The following is an 18,658-nucleotide window of genomic DNA, read 5'->3' as shown; positions in this document are numbered from 1 at the left end:
TTCTTCGGGGTCGTTAATCGTTTACTCGCTTCAGCCATTGAGGCGGAAGGAAAGATGGAGTTTAGCATCCCATCGACGATGGATATTAGTTATGGTTGGGTTCACATTGCCAGAATAGTAAACCATACGGATCTACCAATTAAAAAAAATATTATATTCCATTAAACTTGTCGTTATTCTAAACATGTGTGTGAAATCATTATATAATCAATAACAACACAGGACGAAATAACCGAAAGTAATTTTCAAAATAAAATCACACAGAGTAATTGTGTAGTTATTGTCAAAAATGATAGTGCTTTTATTCGATTGCTTACTTACTTATTCTTACTTCTAGCAAGAAAACAGACAAAGTGTTAACCCAAAATATTCTCTATATCTGTGTATATTTTGACGGATGTTTGACCTGGTTTTAGCACTTCTTTAATCGGCATTGACTCCAGCTGTATTCATAAGGGAGCTTCGTTCTGGCGTGATATTTCGCATCGGCTGGTGGTGTTCAGCCTCTTACAGTTATTAAAGTGCGATTATTGTTCAGTATAATGAGGCCTAGTTAGTTTTCATGTTTTACGTTGTCTTAGTAATCTTTTCACGTATGGTAAATAACTTCACGTGAACAATATTCCACTTTGAGAAGCTGCACTGAACTGTATCTCTACACTATGTGAACAAAAGTATCTGGACACCTGGCTGAAAATTACTTACAAGTTCGTGGCGCCCTCCATCGGTAATGCTGGAATTCAGTGTGGTGTTGGCCCACTCTTGTCCTTGATGACAGCTTCCATTCTCACAGGCATACGTTCAATCAGATGTTGGAAGGTTTCTTGCGGAATGGCAGCCCATTCTTCACGGAGTGCTGCACTGAGGAAAGGTATTGATGTTGGTCGGTGAGGCCTGGCACGAAGTCGGCGTTCCAAAACATCCCAAAGGTTTTCTACAGGATTCAGGTCAGGACTCTGTGCAGGCCAGTCCATTACAGGGATGTTATTGTCGTGTAGCCACTGCGCCATAGGCCGTGCGTTATGAACAGGTGCCCGATCTTATAGAATGATGCAATCGCCAACGCCGAATTGCTCTTCAACAATAGGAAGCAAGAAGGTGCTTAAAACATCATTGTACGCCTATGCCGTGATAGTGCCACGCAAAACAACAATGGTTGAAAGCCCACTACATGAAAACTACGACCTCACCATAACACCATCACCTCCGAATTTTACTTTTGACACTGCACACACAGGCAGATAACGTTCACCGGCATTCGCCATACCCACACCCTGCCATCGGATCGTCATACTGTGTACCGTGATTCGTCAATCCACACAACGTTTTTCCACTGTTCAATCGTCCAATGTTTACGCTACTTACACGAAGCGAGGCGTCATTTGGCATTTACCGGCATGATGTGTGGCTTATGAGCAGCTGCTCGACCATGAAATCCAAGTTGTCTCACCTCCCACCTAACTGTCATAGTTCTTGCAGTGGATCCTGATGCAGTTAGGAATTCCTTTGTGATGGTCTGGATATATGTCTGCCTATTACACATTACGACCCTCTTCAACTGTCGGCGGTCTCTGTCAGTCAACAGACGAGGTCGGCCTGTACGCTTTTGTGCTGTACGTGTCCCTTCACGTTTCCACTTCACTATCACATCGGAAACAGTGGACCTAGGGATCTTTAGGAGTGTGGATATCTCGCGTACAGATGTATGACGTAAGTGACACCCAACCACCAGACCATGTTCGAGGTCTTTCATTAGATTAGATTAGTACTTGTACCATAGATCATGAATACGACACTTCGTAATGATGTGGAACGTGTCAGGTTAATAAAAGGTGTCTATACAAGATATTATATGAGACAAAATATTACATGACACTCAATAATTTTTTTTGTGGAGGTTGGGAAATTTCCCACTTACTATATCCTAAATTCATTTAATGAGTAGAAGGAGTTGCCATTAAGAAATTCTTTCAATTTCCTTTTAAATGCTATATGGCTATCTGTCAGACTTTTGATGCTATTAGGTAAGTGACCGAAGACTTTTGTGGCAGCATAATTTACCCCCTTCTGAGCCAAAGTTAGATTTAACCTTGAGTAGTGAAGATCATCCTTTCTCCTAGTGTTGTAGCCATGTAAACTGCTATTACTTTTGAATTCGATCGAATTGTTAATAACAAATTTCATAACTGAATATATATATTGTGAGGCTACAGTGAAGATTTCTAGCTCTTTAAATAAGTGTCTGCAGGATGAACTTGGATGAGCTCCAGCAATTATTCTGATTACACGCTTTTGTGCAATGAACACTCTTTTACTCAATGATGACTTACGCCAGAATATGATGCCATACGAAAGCAGAGAATAAAAACAGGCGTGGTAAGCTAATTTACTCAGATGTATATCGCCAAAATTTGCAATGACCCTAATAGCATAAGTAGCTGAACTCAAACGTTTCACCAGATCCTCAGTGTGTTTTTTCCAGTTCAACCCCTCATCAATGCATACACCTAGAAATTTTGAATATTCTACCTTAGCTACCGATTTCTGATCCAAGTCTATATTTATTAATGGGGTCATTCCATTTACTGTGTGGAGCTGTATATACTGCGTTTTGTCAAAGTTTAATGAGAGCCCATTTGCAGAGAACCACTTAATGATTTTCTGAAAAACATCGTTTACAATTTTACCAGTTAATTCTTGTCTGGCGGGTGTGATACCTATACTTGTATCATCGGCAAAAAGTGCCAGCTTTGCATCTTCGTGAATATAGAATGGCAAGTCATTAATATATATTAAGAACAGCAGAGGACTCAAGACCGAACCTTGCGGCACCCCATTCTTGATTGTTCGCCAGTTTGAGAAATCACCAGTTTTTTGCATATTATGTGAACTGTTTATTTCAACTTTCTGCGCTCTTCCGTGGAGCGCCACATTCTGCTCTCTCAGGATTTTTAATGACTACTGAGGTCGCTGTTATGGAGTACCTGACAGTAGGTGGCAGCACAATGCCCCTTATAAGAAAAACGTATGTTTTTGGGGGTGTCCGGAGACTTCTTATCACGTAGTGTATCAGGACGTCTGTTAGCGGGCATTAATGTAGGGTCTGTACCGATTTCACCTTTATCACGGCATGAATACTGCAAGAGACACTTTCAATGAGGTGTCTGAATGTCTCTTCCTCAAGGGCCGAGACTCCTAAAGATAGTGGTGTTCGACGCTGGGGTTGGAGCAAAGTCAACGTTACAACTCATAGCAAAGGTGATCTATTGGGTTCAATTCGGGACTCTGGGAAGACCAGTCCTTCTCAGGAATGTTACTGTTCACAAATAATTGCCTCACAGATGCTGATACAATCATTGTCTCTGAACTGTTTCTCTACTGTACGCAGTAGACAATGCTATAAAATGTGTTCATATCGCCGACGCGGTTCTAGGCGCTGCAGTCCGGAACCGCGCGACTGCTACGGTCGCAGGTTCGAATCCTGCCTCGGGCATGGATGTGTGTGATATCCTTAGGTTAGTTAGGTTTAAGTAGTTCTAAGTTCTAGGGGACTCATGACCTCAGATGTTAAGTCCCATAGTGCTCAGAGCCATTTTTTTGTGTTCATATCCTTCCGCACGTAGCGCTTTCTTAAACGCTATTAAGGAACCTCACCCTGATCACGAAAAACATCCCTGTATCGTAACAATGAACCCATCGTACTTCACTATTAAAACTACACATGATGGCAGGTAACGTCCTCCAGGCATTCGCCAAACTCAAACCATTCCCAAAATCACTCTTTCCCAGTCATCCACTGTCCACTGGCGTCGCTCTTTTCAGCTGTTCAAACGTCGCTTAGCACTGAGTACAGAAATGTGCGGCTTATGAGGAGTTGCTAGATCACTGTACACGATTATTTGTCACTCCCTGCGTACATTCATTATGCTTGCTAACTTTGAAACTCACTATTTCACTTGTTTACGGTCTTTTTACAACCATCTTCCGCATTGCTCGACAATCCCTGTCCGTCAGTACATGATGTCTGCCTGGTTTTAACTGTGGTTGTTCCTCCATGTTTCCACTTCACAGTCACATCATCAACAGTTGTATAAGCTTTATATGGGTTGAAATGTCCGTGATACATCTGTTATTCCAATGGCATTCAATGACTAGTCCACTTTCGGTGTAACCGAGCTCTCCTGAGCCACCACTGGGGCCATCGCGTGATCAGTTCAACATTTCATAGGGTGTCTAGATAATTTTGATCATGTAACGTGTATTTGTAGATCACAATTTTTACATACATATAAAGTGTTTTTATACTGTTGCTAAGCATGTCAAATGATTGAATGTTCTTCAAAAGTACTTAGTCTGCTTACATCTCGCCAGAGTATATAAGTGGCTGTCAAATGAAACCAGGTCACTTGTATAAAGTAGCGGTAACGATTTTCTTTCTTTCTTCTTTCTTTTGCTATTGCTTTTATCTCGCAGGGTCGGCAGGGTTAAGTACGGATTTCGCATGGTTAAGTTAGGGGTGGCCAGATGCCCTTCCTGCCGCCACCCAAAACCCCCTGGGACGGAATTAGTGTACCCCAGATGTCTGTGTCTAGTGTAAACCGTGAAAGAGTGGGAGTGTGTGTCAAATGTCTGCAAGTCGTGCAACTGAGGCGGGGCTTGGGAACCAGCCCGGTATTCACCTAGTAGGATGTGGAAAACCGCCTAAAAACTACATCCAGGCTGGCTGGCACACCGGCAGTCGTCGTTAACCAGCCGGGCGGTTACGATCCGGGGCCGGCACGCCTACCCGAGTCCAGGAAGTAGCGCGTTAGCGCTCTCGGCTATCCTGGCGGATTAACGGTAACGATTTTATTAACTCAAAAATGAAGTTATACACAGCACCTGTACTCAAAAATAGTCACCAAAACTGTTCGAATATTTATCCCATTGCGACACCAGTCGGTCGACTCCATCCTTGAAGAAGCTAGTAGGCTGCTGTCGAATCCAGGCCTGGACCCAGTCACTCACGTCGGCGTCAGTTGCGAATCGATGTCCACGAAAAGCTTGTTTCAGAGGTGCAAATACATGAAAGTCACACGGTGAAAGGTCGGGACTGTACCGTGGATGTTCCAGCGTTTCTCCCCGAAACTGCTGCAATGTTGTCTTCACCGCATTGACCGTGTGTGGGCGGGCACTATCGTGCAGGAGGATAACGCAATTGGACAACATGCCTCGGGGTTTCGACTTGACGGCTCGTCTAAGGTTCTGTAAAGTGGTTTGATAACGCTGGGCATTGATGGCGGCTCCCCTTTCCAGGAACTCGACAAGCAGTGGGCCTTTGTGGGCAAAAAAGGAGGACATCATGACCTTAACAGAACTGGTGTGCACGGCCTTTCATTTCTTTGGAGGTGGTAAAGTCACATGTTTCCACTGCTTGCTCTGACGCTTGCTTTCCGGTTCAAAATAGTGACACCATGTTTCGTCACCTGTGACAATATGCGACAGAATGCTGTATTCCTCCTCATGATAACGTTGCAGATGACTTAAGACAGCGCCATTCGAGCATTGCGCTGTTCGGTGGTCAGTTGGTGGGGAACCCACTGCGCACAGATTTTTCGAAAGTTCAAGTGTTGATGCATTGTGGTGTGGGCGGTGCCTATGCTAATGCCCAGTAACCGATGGATCTCGTCGATGGTGATTCTTCGGTTGTCCAGGACTAAAGCATTCACTTCCACAACAATTTCCGGTGTGATGACACGCTGAGCCTATCCAGGTCGAGCATCGTCTCCCAGTGACTCGCGGCCCTCAAGGAACATTTGAATGACGCAGACTGTACTCACCGTACACAGTATTCATCCGTCGATACATTTCACGGCCTCCAAATCTGTCCGCCGCCAAAAATCAAATCACTCTTCGTTGTGCCCGCTTACTGGCCTACATGTTCGGTAGTAAACGTTAACCTGTGTGACATTCGGCGTGAAACCACATTGGCGCTATACTACATCAAACGGTGCGCACGTGTCAGTCTGTCTACCAATAGTTAGACTCGCAGTTACGTAGTGCCGCCTTACGTGTAAGGCAAAGGTAGACACATTGACCAGGTTTCATTTGAATGAACCTCATACATTTGTCCTCAGAAGCAGAATGAACTTCGAATCTGTAACATGAAATTCCTTTAGACGTAATATTAACTCGGCCTGTGGCCGATTTTATCAGTTACTACCGTTTTTATAATGTATTAGATTTACCGGACCTATCTGTATGCCTATAGTGTCCTGGAAGTTATCCATACGGATCGATACGGTAATATGCACACGGTTTTCCTCACCACATCGCTGCAAACAATATGTGCGTAGAATATACACATGAAGGCTATAAACAGAAGACTTTGTCTGTTACGATTTTCATTAACGAGAAGGAAAAAAATCCATCGCAGATGCAATAAATACTATCATTTGAATGTGATTTCACCTGACGCTCGACGTGCTGTCCGTTCTTTCATAGCCGTTTTAGCCCACTTTGGTGCCATCTACAGTCAAATAGAAGGTTTTGACGCTATAAGAAACGACAAAACACATTTCTGTCACCTCAAATATTGTACTCAGTCGTGGATATCCATTACATCTCAGAGAATGTCGTAAATTTTGTGAACGACTAATAGGAGCATGTTTCCATAAAGTCAGGAAATCCCTGAAACATTTAATTCACGTTATTTCGTTATTCAGAGGGGTGTCATGCATTGTACAACACTATTTGCCGCACTTCATGACGATTTGAAGGACAGTTCGATTTCTACGCGGGCTCTTTTAAAATCACTATCATTTATATCACTGTCAGCTAATTTCTGATGGCTGCCTTTTCAAGTGCGTAATACTATATTCGTAACTTCACACCGTCACCCTTTGTGGGTGTTTACAAAAGTACAAATTTCATTTTAATAAGTGACCGTTTTAGTAACAAAACACGGGAGAAAACAATGTTCCGCATTTGTTAATGTTTTAAAATAATATTACTGCCGTCGTTTTATACGTATTTACACATAAAAAGTCTTAACGTACGTCACAGAACATTGTCCTACCCCGGTTATCTTAACACTGTTTGCGTTTGTGTACGAATGTCATACGGAAATAACGTTATATTGCAGCGTTGACTAATACGGAAAGATTCTCTCGCTCCCGTTTACTACGACAGCAGTTACGTTTTAAAATGTCGGATGTACGTTTGTACGTACCCAAGAATGGGCACGGCGTAAATTTACAAGTATAAGAGTAAGCACCTGAAAATGAAAAACATCCGAAATCAGGCCATAGTGGTATACCTGAGAGTAATTTTAAAAGAGCCAACGTGGAAAATGAAATTGCCCTTAAAGAAATTTGTTGCGGTGGCACGCGAAAGGAATAAACTTATTACAGATTTTTCAGTCATTCTGATTCCTAAAAAATATTCGCGAGATACAATATAGGTAGTGTCTGGAGAGTCAAAAATAATGTAGTACGCCGTCGAACAAATATTATTTAACAGCTAGTACTGAGTGATAATTATTCCATGTCATGATTGCATTTCAAAGAAACAAGAATGAATGATATAACAGAGGTGGTTGAAAGACATGTTCAGCCGCGTAACGGGAAAGGATGTCTTTCTTCCGGATACATGTAGTTTTGTATTAAATGTATGTATGTAGTGTAAGTAACTGTCACTGATGAGTGTATAGTGCGGTGCATTGTTTGTGTCCTATGATGATGAGAAAAAGTAAATGGTGAGACTCTCTTTCTGTAAAAAGGCTATTCCTCTCGATTAACTCCAAGGAGCTGTCGCGATCCAGGTCTGGATCAACATCAATACGTCACATATGCCCACTCCCTGAGACGCGGAGGAGGTTGGTGTAGTCTGGTGATCAGGAAATTGACACCAAAGCCTCTGGCTCGAGTGAATCCAAACTCGAAGGAGCAATGGAACAATGTACCAGTAGTTAACAAGTCGGTAGGGAAATATCGTACCAGTAGGCATTTTAGTGCTCTCTCTCTTCTGTATTAGCAAAGAGTAGTCTCACATTAAATTCAGTTATTGCAGAACATAAAAACGACGTGGATATTTGAGAACAAGTCGTATTAAATATCGAGTCGACCAGACACAATACCAGCCTATGAACTAGTTTCAGTTGTTTTAATACACAGGGCGAGTCACTAACTATTGCCACCTAGAATAACTCCGAAAGTATGATAGGAGCTGAAAGTTTGTGGACAAAAGTTGCATGGGACAACGGGGGCCATAATATGGCGTTGGTTTTTTCTTGCTAAGTAGGGTTGCTTCAGAGATATGAAGATCAACTTTTTTTTTAATGGGGTGCTATAGTTTGGTACTTATTTTCTGATAGCGGCTACCGAGACGAATCCAATGATGTGTAACAGCAAGGTCTTTGAAGATCAACGAAGGTCACAAAGGCGGCATAAACGTCAAATTACAGAAGGTGTTCGAAGTGATGACCAGTGGTATCAATGCAGTGCTGCAATCTTCTTATCATGGATTGAGTGGTATTTCTTCGCACATCGGCACTTATCAAAGCACATGCTCTGACAATTCTCTCTCACATATCTTCATGTGTAGTTGGAACGTCTTTATAAACGAGGTCTTTTACGAATCCCCACAATAAAAAATCCAGAGTCGTCAAAGTCTGACGAACGAGTCATCCACGACATATCTCTGTGTCCGATCCAACGATTTGAGAATTGTCTCTGCAGCTCATTTCTAGCCATCAGCGAAAAATATGCCGGACACCCACTGTGTTGATACCGCATTCTGTTCTTTGTTCCTAAGGGCATTTCTTCCAATAACAAGCCAAATGTTTGTTGTAGGAATGTGGTGTACGTAACCAACATGGATTTTAAGTTGCGTGTTATGCAAATTAACATTTCCATGGTTCGTAAATGTAGCCTCGTCAGTAAATAAAATCAAATTAATAAATGTGTCATCCGTCTGAACCTGAAGTTGAGCCCATCGGCAGAATTCAGTGCGACGCTTACAGTCCGTACCAGTTAATTCTTGGTGGTGACTGATACGCTAAGAATGATATTTATGGCGCTGCAGATCACTAGAAACACTACTATGGCACATGCCAGATTCCCTTGCGATTTGTGGCGAAATAACCCCACTATCTCGAACCACAGTGGCAACAGTACCAATTTTCGTTTCCTCGTTCTGGTACACCAGCCTCATATCGTGTAGGGTCCCCGCGAGCACGCATAAGTGCCACAATACGACGTGGCATGGAATCCACTATGTCTGAAGTAGTGCCGGAGGGAATTGACACCATGAATCCTGCAGGGCTGTCCATAAATCCGTAAGAGTACGAGGGTGTGGAGATCTCTTCTCAACAACACGTTGCAAGGCAGTCCAGATATGTTGAATAATGTTCATGTCTGGGGAGTGTGATGTCCAGCGGAATTGTTTAAACTCAGAAGAGTGTCCCTGGACCCACTCTGTGGCAATTCGCATTGTCCTCCAGGAATTGCCCATGTCCGACGGAATGCACAATGGAAATGAATGGATGCAAGTGACCAGACAGGATGCTTACGTAATTGTCACGTGTCAGAGTCGTATCCAGACGTATCAGGGATCCCATATCACTCCAGCTGCACACATACCACACCCTTACAGAGCCTCCATAAGCTTCAACAGTCCTCTGCCGACATGCAGGGTCCATGGATTCATGAGATTGTCTCTATACCTGTACACGTTCATACGCTCGATACAATTTGAAACTAGACTCGTCCGACCAGGCAACATGTTTCCAGTCATCAACAGTCCAATGTCGGTGTTGACGGGCCTATGCGAGGCGTAACGCTTCATGTCGTGCAGTCATCAAGGGTACAGAGAGGGCCTTCGGCTCCGCAACCCCATATCGATGATGTTTCTCTGAATAGTTCGCACGCTGACACTTGTTTTTGGCACAGCATTGAAATCTGCAGCAGTTTGCGGAAGGATTGCACTTCTATCACGTTGAATGATTCTCCTGAAAGAAAGGATATTGCGGAGACATGGCTTAGCCACAGCCTAGGGGACGTCCCCTAGGCTGTGGCTAGGCCATGTCTCCACAATTCCCTCTCTTTCAGGAGTGCTAGTTCTGCATGGTTCGCAGGAGAGCTTCCGTAAAGTTTGGAAGGTGACAATTGTTGTTGGCACAGCTTTAAAATCTGCAGCAGTTTGCGGAAGGATTGCACTTCTATCACGTTGAACGATTCTCCTGAAAGAAAGGATATTGCGGAGACATGGCTTAGCCACAGCCTAGGGGACATCCCCTAGGCTGTGGCTAAGCCATGTCTCCACAATTCCCTCTCTTTCAGGAGTGCTAGTTCTACATGGTTCGCAGGAGAGCTTCTGTAAAGTTTGGAAGGTAGGAGACGAGGTACTGGCAGAAGTAAAGCTGTGAGGACGGGGCGTGAGTCGTGCTTGGGTAGCTCAGTTGGTAGAGCACTTGCCAGCGAAAGGCAAAGGTCCCGAGTTCGAGTCTCGGTCCGGCACACAGTTTTAATCTGCCAAGGAAGTTTCATTCCCTCTAAAGGTTTAAATGCCATCTCTCATAGTTATCTACGAGAAAGAAAACAAAAACGCACATTTTCACAACAGAACACAGCGAGGCGTTTTCATTCTCGCAGTCGGTTTTAACAAAAAGATTGTACATCACAATTAAAAAAAAAATGTAGCGTATGTCTGTATGAATGTTCATCATAATATATCGTGAAAAAGTTGCAATTAACAATGTACAATCTAACAATGTACAGTCTAAGACAATGTCCAATCTAACAATGTACAGTCTAAGACAAACAATGGTAACAAAGTACAATCTAAGACAAAAAAAGACGCACCATGAAAGAATGCGATGCAATCACGTAGACATGATGTACATGTATAGGCAAGCAAATGAATACAGTGTGTGGAGATACGTTCCGTCTATGCAACGAAATGAAGACAATTTGTGTATTGCCATACACGTTTTGCTTCTTTTATTTGGGAAACATCATCAGTGGCCTGAAATAGACGTTTCCTTTTATACACACAATAAACGTATGATGTGGTAGATATAATACGCTGCTGTATTACATTTTGTCGTGTTTTCTCTTGGTTTTTACGTTAGAAGCAACTTTTGCAGCACAAGTTCCGTATTGTGAAAGTATCGTTACGTGTTACTTACGATTCCCAGCGCTGTTAACACATGTGTATGGTCCTGGAGATGCATTTGTTAGTTCTCATACTCCAGCTGGCCTATTTCTGGCGTTCTTTCATCCACATTTGTCACATCGCGTGTTTCACTTTCACTTTCCATTCGGTGATCAACATATGAGTGTTTTTGGTGTGTAGTGTTGCCAATTGTTGTTGTGTGTGCCGCACGGTGTGGCCGTGCGGTTTCAGGCGCCATCTGACGGATTTCGCGCCCTTTCGCTCCAGAGGTGGGAGTCCTCCCTTGTTCTTAGCACAAGTTAGTTTATGTTAGTTTAAGTAGTGTGTAAGTCTAGGTACCAATGACCTCAGCAGTTTGGTCCTTTACGAATTCCCACTCAGTTGAACGTTTGTTGTTGTGTGTTTGTCCGTCTTTTGTGTTGTGTTTGATGTTTTTCATTTGTCGTGTGTGTGTGTGTGTGTGTGTGTGTGTGTGTGTGTGTGTGTGTATTTTGCAGTGTTTTTTTTTTATATGAGTTTGTGTGTGGGTATGGGTGTGCGTGTGTGTGTGTGGGTGGGTGCAAATGTTTTTCTTTTGCTGTGTTCAAATGTATACTTTTTATGTAATAAACACGGACTTGTGTGTGTATTTTGCTGTGTGCAAATGTGTTTTTTTAACAATAAATATGGGTTTGTGTGTGTGTATTTTGCTGTGTGTAAATGTGTGTTTTTTTAATAATTAGAAGTTCATGTGTCTGGGTGTGTGTAGGAGAGAGAGAGAGAGAGAGAGAGAGAGAGAGAGAGAGAGAGCAGAGGGGAATTAGATTCATTAATTATTTAGCCTGGTTACATTTCGTTTCCTTATTGTTTTGGTGGCTGGGTTCATCAGAGAGTTATTGTTTATATCTATTTGGTCGATGAGTACCTTCTTTTTCATTGCAATGGCTGTTTGTATGTGAAAGTTTTCTTGCAATTTCAGGAGCATTTTGTTGTGATTATTCACTCTGATAATTGTCATGTCACATTCCACGTTGGATGTTTCATGTTCATGTTTTATCAGGTGTTCGGCGAAGGTAGAATGGCTATTTTCATACTTCCAACTTCTTATGCGTTCTATAAATCTAGTTTAAAAAGTTCCTGCTTGTCATCCCTAGATATACTGATTTACTTTCTTGGCACTGTAGCTTATATGTACCTGTTACTTGGTATTTATCTGGTTTGTCTGTTCTTTGTAAATGTGATTGTAATGTGTTTCTTGTTCTGTAAGCTATTTGCAATCCCTATTTCTTTAGTATATTTGCTATCTTGTGTGTTGCTTTGTGTCTGTATGTAAGAGTGTACCATTTTTTCTGTTATTCCTGAGTGTTATTGTTTTGGGTTTCCGTGTGTACTGTAGTGTCTGTGGGGTTCTGTGCTCTCTGGATGTTTTGATTTTTCTTTAGTTGTGTTCTAAATTTTTGGTTGAGTTTTTGTACTATACGGGTGCTGTAACCATTGTTCGTGGCTATGAGCTGTACTGTTTGTAATTCTTTTCCATAATTTTCTTTGCTGAGTGGAATGTTATTTACTCTGTGTAATATGTGTCGTAGGGGCGCTAATTTTTGATTTTGCAGGTGGTTGGATGAAGCATGTATAATTATGTCTGTGTCTGTTGGCTTTCTGAAGATGTCAAATGTATGTTTAGTGTTCTCTCTCTTTATTGTTATATCCAAGAAATGTATTTGCTTTTGTGTTTCTTTTTCCATGGTAAATTGAATATTTTTATGTATGTTGTTTGTACCACACACACAGACACATGAACTCATATTTATTTTCTAAAACCACACACATTTACACACAGCAAAATACACGCATACAGAAACTCATATTTATAAAAAATAAAAAAAGTACGCTTGCACACAGCAAGATACACACACACATAAACTGATATTTATTATTATGAAACAGAGCACAGCAGAATACACACACACATGCGCGCACACACACACACACACACACACACACAACAGATCATCAAATGGAAAGTAAAAGTGAAACACGCTATGTGACAAATATGGATGAAAGAACGCCAGAAATAGGCCAGCTGGAGTACGAAAACTAACAATACATCTCCAGGACAACACACATGTGTTAACAGCGCTGGAAATCGTAACACCGAACGATTCATTCACAATACGTAACTTGTGCTACAAAAGTAGCTTGTACACTAATAAGCAAGAGAAAAGCATGACAAAATGTAATATAGCAGAGTATTATATCTACCACATCATACGTTTATTGTATGTATAAATGGAAACATGTATTTCAGACCACTGATGATGCTTCCCAAATAAAAGAAGCGAAACGCGTATGGAAATAAACAAACGGCCTATTCTTGAGTACTGTTCGAGAGTTTGGGAACCCTATCAGGTAGGATTGAGGGAGGACATAGAAGCAATTGAGAGGCGGGCTGCTAGATTTGTTACTTGTAGGTTTGATCATCACGCGAGTGTTACGGAAATGCTTCAGGAACGGGTGGGAGTCTCAAGAGGAAAGGAGGCGTTCTTTTCGTGAATCGCTACTGAGTAAATTTAGAGAACCAGTATTTGAGGCTGACTGCAGTACAATTTTACTGCCGCCAACTTATATTTCCCGGAAAGTCCACAAAGATATGATAAGAGAGATTATGGTTCGTACAGAGGCATATAAGCAGTCATTTTTCCCTCGTTCTGTTTGGGAGTGGAACAGGGAGAGAAGATGCTAGTTGTGGTACGAGGTACCCTCCGCCACGCACCATATGGTGGATTGCGGAGTATGTATGTAGATTTAGATGTAGATGTACATTTAGTTGCGTAGACGGTACATACCTTCACGAATTTAGAGCAACTTAGCGAAAGACGGAAAAGAGAAAAAAAATGACGAAAATGACTACAGTTTCAGAAAAATTAATTGATTTATTCAAGAGGAAGAGCTCCAGAGCTTCACAGATTGAGCAAGTCAATAACGCGTTGGTCCACTTCTGGCCCTAATGCAAGCAGTTATTTCGCTTGGTATTGGTAGACGGAATTGTTGAATGTCCTCCTGATGTTATGACAAATTCTGTCCAACTGACCCGTTAGATCGTCAAAGTCGCCGAGCTGATTGGTGAGCCCTGACCATAACGTCCCACGCGTTCACGCTTAGGGAGAGATACGGCGACCTTACTGGCCAAGGTAGGGTTCGGTAAGCACGAAGACCAGCAGTAGAAACTCTCGGAATGTGCGGGCAGCCATTATCTTGCTGAAATGCAAATGCAGTATGGCTTGCCATGACGGGCTACAAAATGGGGCGTAGAATATCGTGGACGTGGCGCTGTGCTGTAAGTGTGCCGCGAATGGTATCAGAATGGGTTCTGGTACGAAATGAAATGACACCCCAGACTAATACTCCTCTTTAGGGCCGTGTGGCGGGCGAGAGTCAGTTTGGCATCCCACCGCTGTCCGGTGCATCTCCAGACACGTCTTCGCTCGTCATCGAGGCTCAGTTGGAAGCAGGTTCATCACTGAATACGATTCTACTACAGCCGATGGCATTACAGGCCGAAGACGCGCGAAGTTTCACATAGCGGTGGCATGCGAACGTGTATGTCGCCTGCCATAATGCCCGACAGCCAGGAGTCATGGTCTGGCATGTCATTTCATTTCATACCACGACCCCTTTGATTTCCATCCGCGGCACCCTTACAACATACTGATACTTCCACAACATTCTACGCATCAATAATCCATCCTGGGCTTACATTTCAGCACGATAATGCCTTCAAGCACATGGCAAGAGTTCCTATTCATTGTCTTCATGCTTGCCAAACGCTGTCTTCGGCAGTGAGGTCACCGTATCCTTCCTCAATTGAGATCTTTTCGAGCACTATGGGCACGGTCCACCAATCAGCTCGGAATTTTGAACATCTAACGGGCCAATTGGACAGAATTCGGCACGACAGCCCGCAGGAGGATATCCAATAGCTCTGTCTATTAAGACCAAGTCAAATAACTGCTTGTAATAAATGCCAGAGATGGACCAGTGCATTATTGACTTGCTTAATTTGTGAAATTCTTTCTATTCAATAAATCATTTAATTTTTCTGAAATTGTAATCATTTGTTTGTCTGAACATGCACATCACATCTACTGATTTCCATCAGGTTTGGGTAATTCCTTCGTCGGGCGTCGGTTTTTCTCTTACATTGTATATTTATATATTACGAGTCCTAGGAATACACTGAAGTGGCAAAGAAACTGGTATAACTAAGCGTATTCAGTGATATGTAAACAGGCAGAATACGGTGCTACTGTCGGCGACGCCTATATAAGACAACAAGTCTCTGGCGCAGTTGTTACATCGGTTGCTGCTGCTACAATGGCAGGTTATCAAGATTTAAGTGAGTCTGAACGTAGTTTCATAGGCGGCACTCGGGCGATGGGACACAGCATCTCAGAAGTCGCGATAAAGTGGAGATTTTCCCGTACGACCATTTCACGAGTGTACCGTGAATATTAGATATCCGGTAAAACATCCGGCAGGGGATGTCCCCTAGTCTGTGGCTAAGCCATGTCTCCGCAACATCCTTTCTTTCAAGAGTGCTAGTTCTGCATGGTTCGCAGGAGAGCTTCTGTAAAGTTTGGAAGGTAGGAGACGAGGTACTGGCAGAAGTAAGGCTGTGAGGACGGGTCGTGAGTCGTGCTTGGGTAGCTCAGTTGGTAGAGCACTTGCCCGCGAAAGACAAAGGTCCCGAGCTCTAGTCTCGATCCGGCACACAGTTTTAATCTGCCAGGAAGTTTCATATCAGCGCACACTCCGCTCCAGAGTGAAAATCTCATTCTGGCTTTAGAGGGAATGTTTCTCCAATACACATTCTTTCTCATTGTATATATTTTTAATCGAGAGTTGTATACACAACAAAGTACTGCCTTGGTTTCTTCCTCGCAGACGATTTTCACAGAAAAGAGGAGACTTGAGTTTATGGCTTATCGTCTTTTTATTAGAACATTACTGAGAAATCTAAATTTTGCAATAACAGTTAACAATGCTTAACGTCAGATACAGGGGGGTGGGGGGAGCAGATGATCAGAGGGGGGACGTAATGGGCATGAAGAGGGTGAAGAAGGAGATGGACAGAGAGAGTGGAGGAGGAGGTACATGAGACAGAGTGTAGAGGGAGACAGAGAGTGTGGAGAAGGAGATGGACAAAGAGGGGAGTGGGTGATGAGATGAATAGACTGATGAAAGGAGGTGATAGACACAGAGACGGGGAGGAAGTGATGGACTGAAAGAAGGGGAGAAGATGTACCAAAAGCGAAGAAAAAATGAGATTAGGACGTATGTGCGATTACAATACGTGTTTAACACTTGTGAAGCATTGCCGGGTTTGATAGTGATTCACATACTGCTACATTTCCAATAGTGTACAACAATTTATACAGTTTTCCACAGTTTTCTCAGTTGTCTTGAGTCACACTACATGCCAACATTACAGTAAAACACAAATGAAGATGTGATGTCTCTGGAAACCACGACCACTGTAACTACAATAAAAATATGATACCGTCTGAGTTACTTATTATGTTTTATTTGGATTGCCGTTTTCTGTTCCCTCTTCAGATCCACATAACTATACAGCAACGTGCAGTTTGTCAGCAGAGCGAGATATCACGTTGTAATTTTCTGTGGACTTTCACCCTGTTGATAAGCTGTGCTTCACAGTAATATTTTTGTGGATCTATGGATGACCTACGTGACGGGTCGAAACCCTTAATCCAAATAAAGCAAAATTAAGAAATTTTCCTTTGTAATATTGGTTCCATTCTGCTGGAAATACGTTGGATCTTCATTTAGAGTTTCATTTTGTATACACTAAATTACATTGAACTGTCTTACGTATGGCAGGGGCAATTTATCATGATGTACATGCGTTAATGTATCTTTCTAAAGCCGTATAGACCTTCACATTAGTGTAAGTAAACACATGTAGTGTATACATTATAATTATTGCTCAAGTTAGCGTCATAAGTATCCATGCTACTGTTTCTGTTGTACTGTTACGATTTTCAGTCTGCACTGTTGAATATATTCTAGGTATGCTACATCAAAATGTGACCGAAACCGGCCACTCATGATGTACAATAATATACTTTTGTAGCAAGTAATGCACTCCCGACGCAGAATTATAAATTCTTTTAAGAAGACTGAGAATGTTGCGAACTTTAGTTGGAGATAAATGCTTGAAAATAATCTATAAATGAAATTCATAAGCATTTTACGCCCGTGCATAGCGCTGCAGAGCTTGCTTGTAATTCAGCTAAGTTATGCCGCAACTTTGTTCCAGATGACAAGGACGTATGTAAGTAGGTCAAGTTGGAAATCTCGCGTAGCACCCATTTGTGAGCGAGGTCGGTAAATCCTGGGACGTTAAGCTGAAGGTTGGTTAGTATGCATCATAATACCAAGAACATCTTCATCAAGGTATTTTCCCTGTGAAGGAGAAGAGATGGCGGCATGCATATCCTAATCCACAGACTTTGTGACATAATCCCGCGCCAGATCTTTAGGTTGCAACACGTGTCTTAGGGATTAAGGACATGTGACGTTGCCGATGGTGAATCTGCCGTCGGACGAACGTATTAAGCATGCACAACCACTAGACGCCTTTTTATGTACCTTCATCAGGTGCTTTTCCTGGAACAGAGTTAGCAAAATCCTACACGTTTCATAAGTTCGTATTCATCGATTTATCTTTAAGATCCTGGTTATAGATGGACCAGACACAGAAACTTAAGTTTCCTCCGCAGAAATCAGTGACAAATCTACCTCTGTATCCAGAAACTGAGAATCAAAATCTAACTATTTATATTTTCATCCTTCGTATTGCAGTTTAAAAGTGATTCTGAAAGAAAATCAAGGAATTTTCAATAAAAAAGTAAAAGACCTGGACACGTAATTATCTTTTAAAGAATTTCAGGTACCGCCCGTAATAATAAACTTAAGATTCACTAATAACCACAGACGTAGCATAATTTCTTTTCATGATCAATCTATGTGTGATTGGAAATAAGAAAGTACAGGTCGTTAAGTTGTCGCCTCTCTTTTTCCACTCATATTTCTGAGAAACAAAGAGGAACGCCAGCTCTGCCTTAGTTTCATTGTGGGTAACAATGTGAAACTGTTCATCAGGTTTTATGTTTTCCTGAAAATTCTCTTTTCTAATAAAACTCATTCGACAATGGCAGTTTAATACAGTTTAAACATTTTAAGTAGCCCAGAATCCGTAAATTCAAATTTAGGAGAATCTGTAGCTATTTTAAGTAAATATAGAGGCATTTTTAGGCCTGTTCTCTCAAGGAACTTTTAGTCTGTTACACATACTTAGATGTCTTTTTTGTTAATGACCTTATCTTGAGCCGGCCGGTGTGGCCGTGCGGTTCTAGGCGCTTCAGTCTGGGACCGCGTGACCGCTACGGTCGCAGGTTCGATTCCTGCCTCGGGCATGGGTGTGTGTGATGTCCTTAGGTTA

This window comes from Schistocerca piceifrons, chromosome X, assembly GCF_021461385.2.
Source record: "Schistocerca piceifrons isolate TAMUIC-IGC-003096 chromosome X, iqSchPice1.1, whole genome shotgun sequence".
Lineage (NCBI taxonomy): Eukaryota > Metazoa > Arthropoda > Insecta > Orthoptera > Acrididae > Schistocerca > Schistocerca piceifrons.
The sequence above is the reverse complement of the archived record's forward strand: the minus strand, read 5'-3'. Positions refer to the sequence as shown.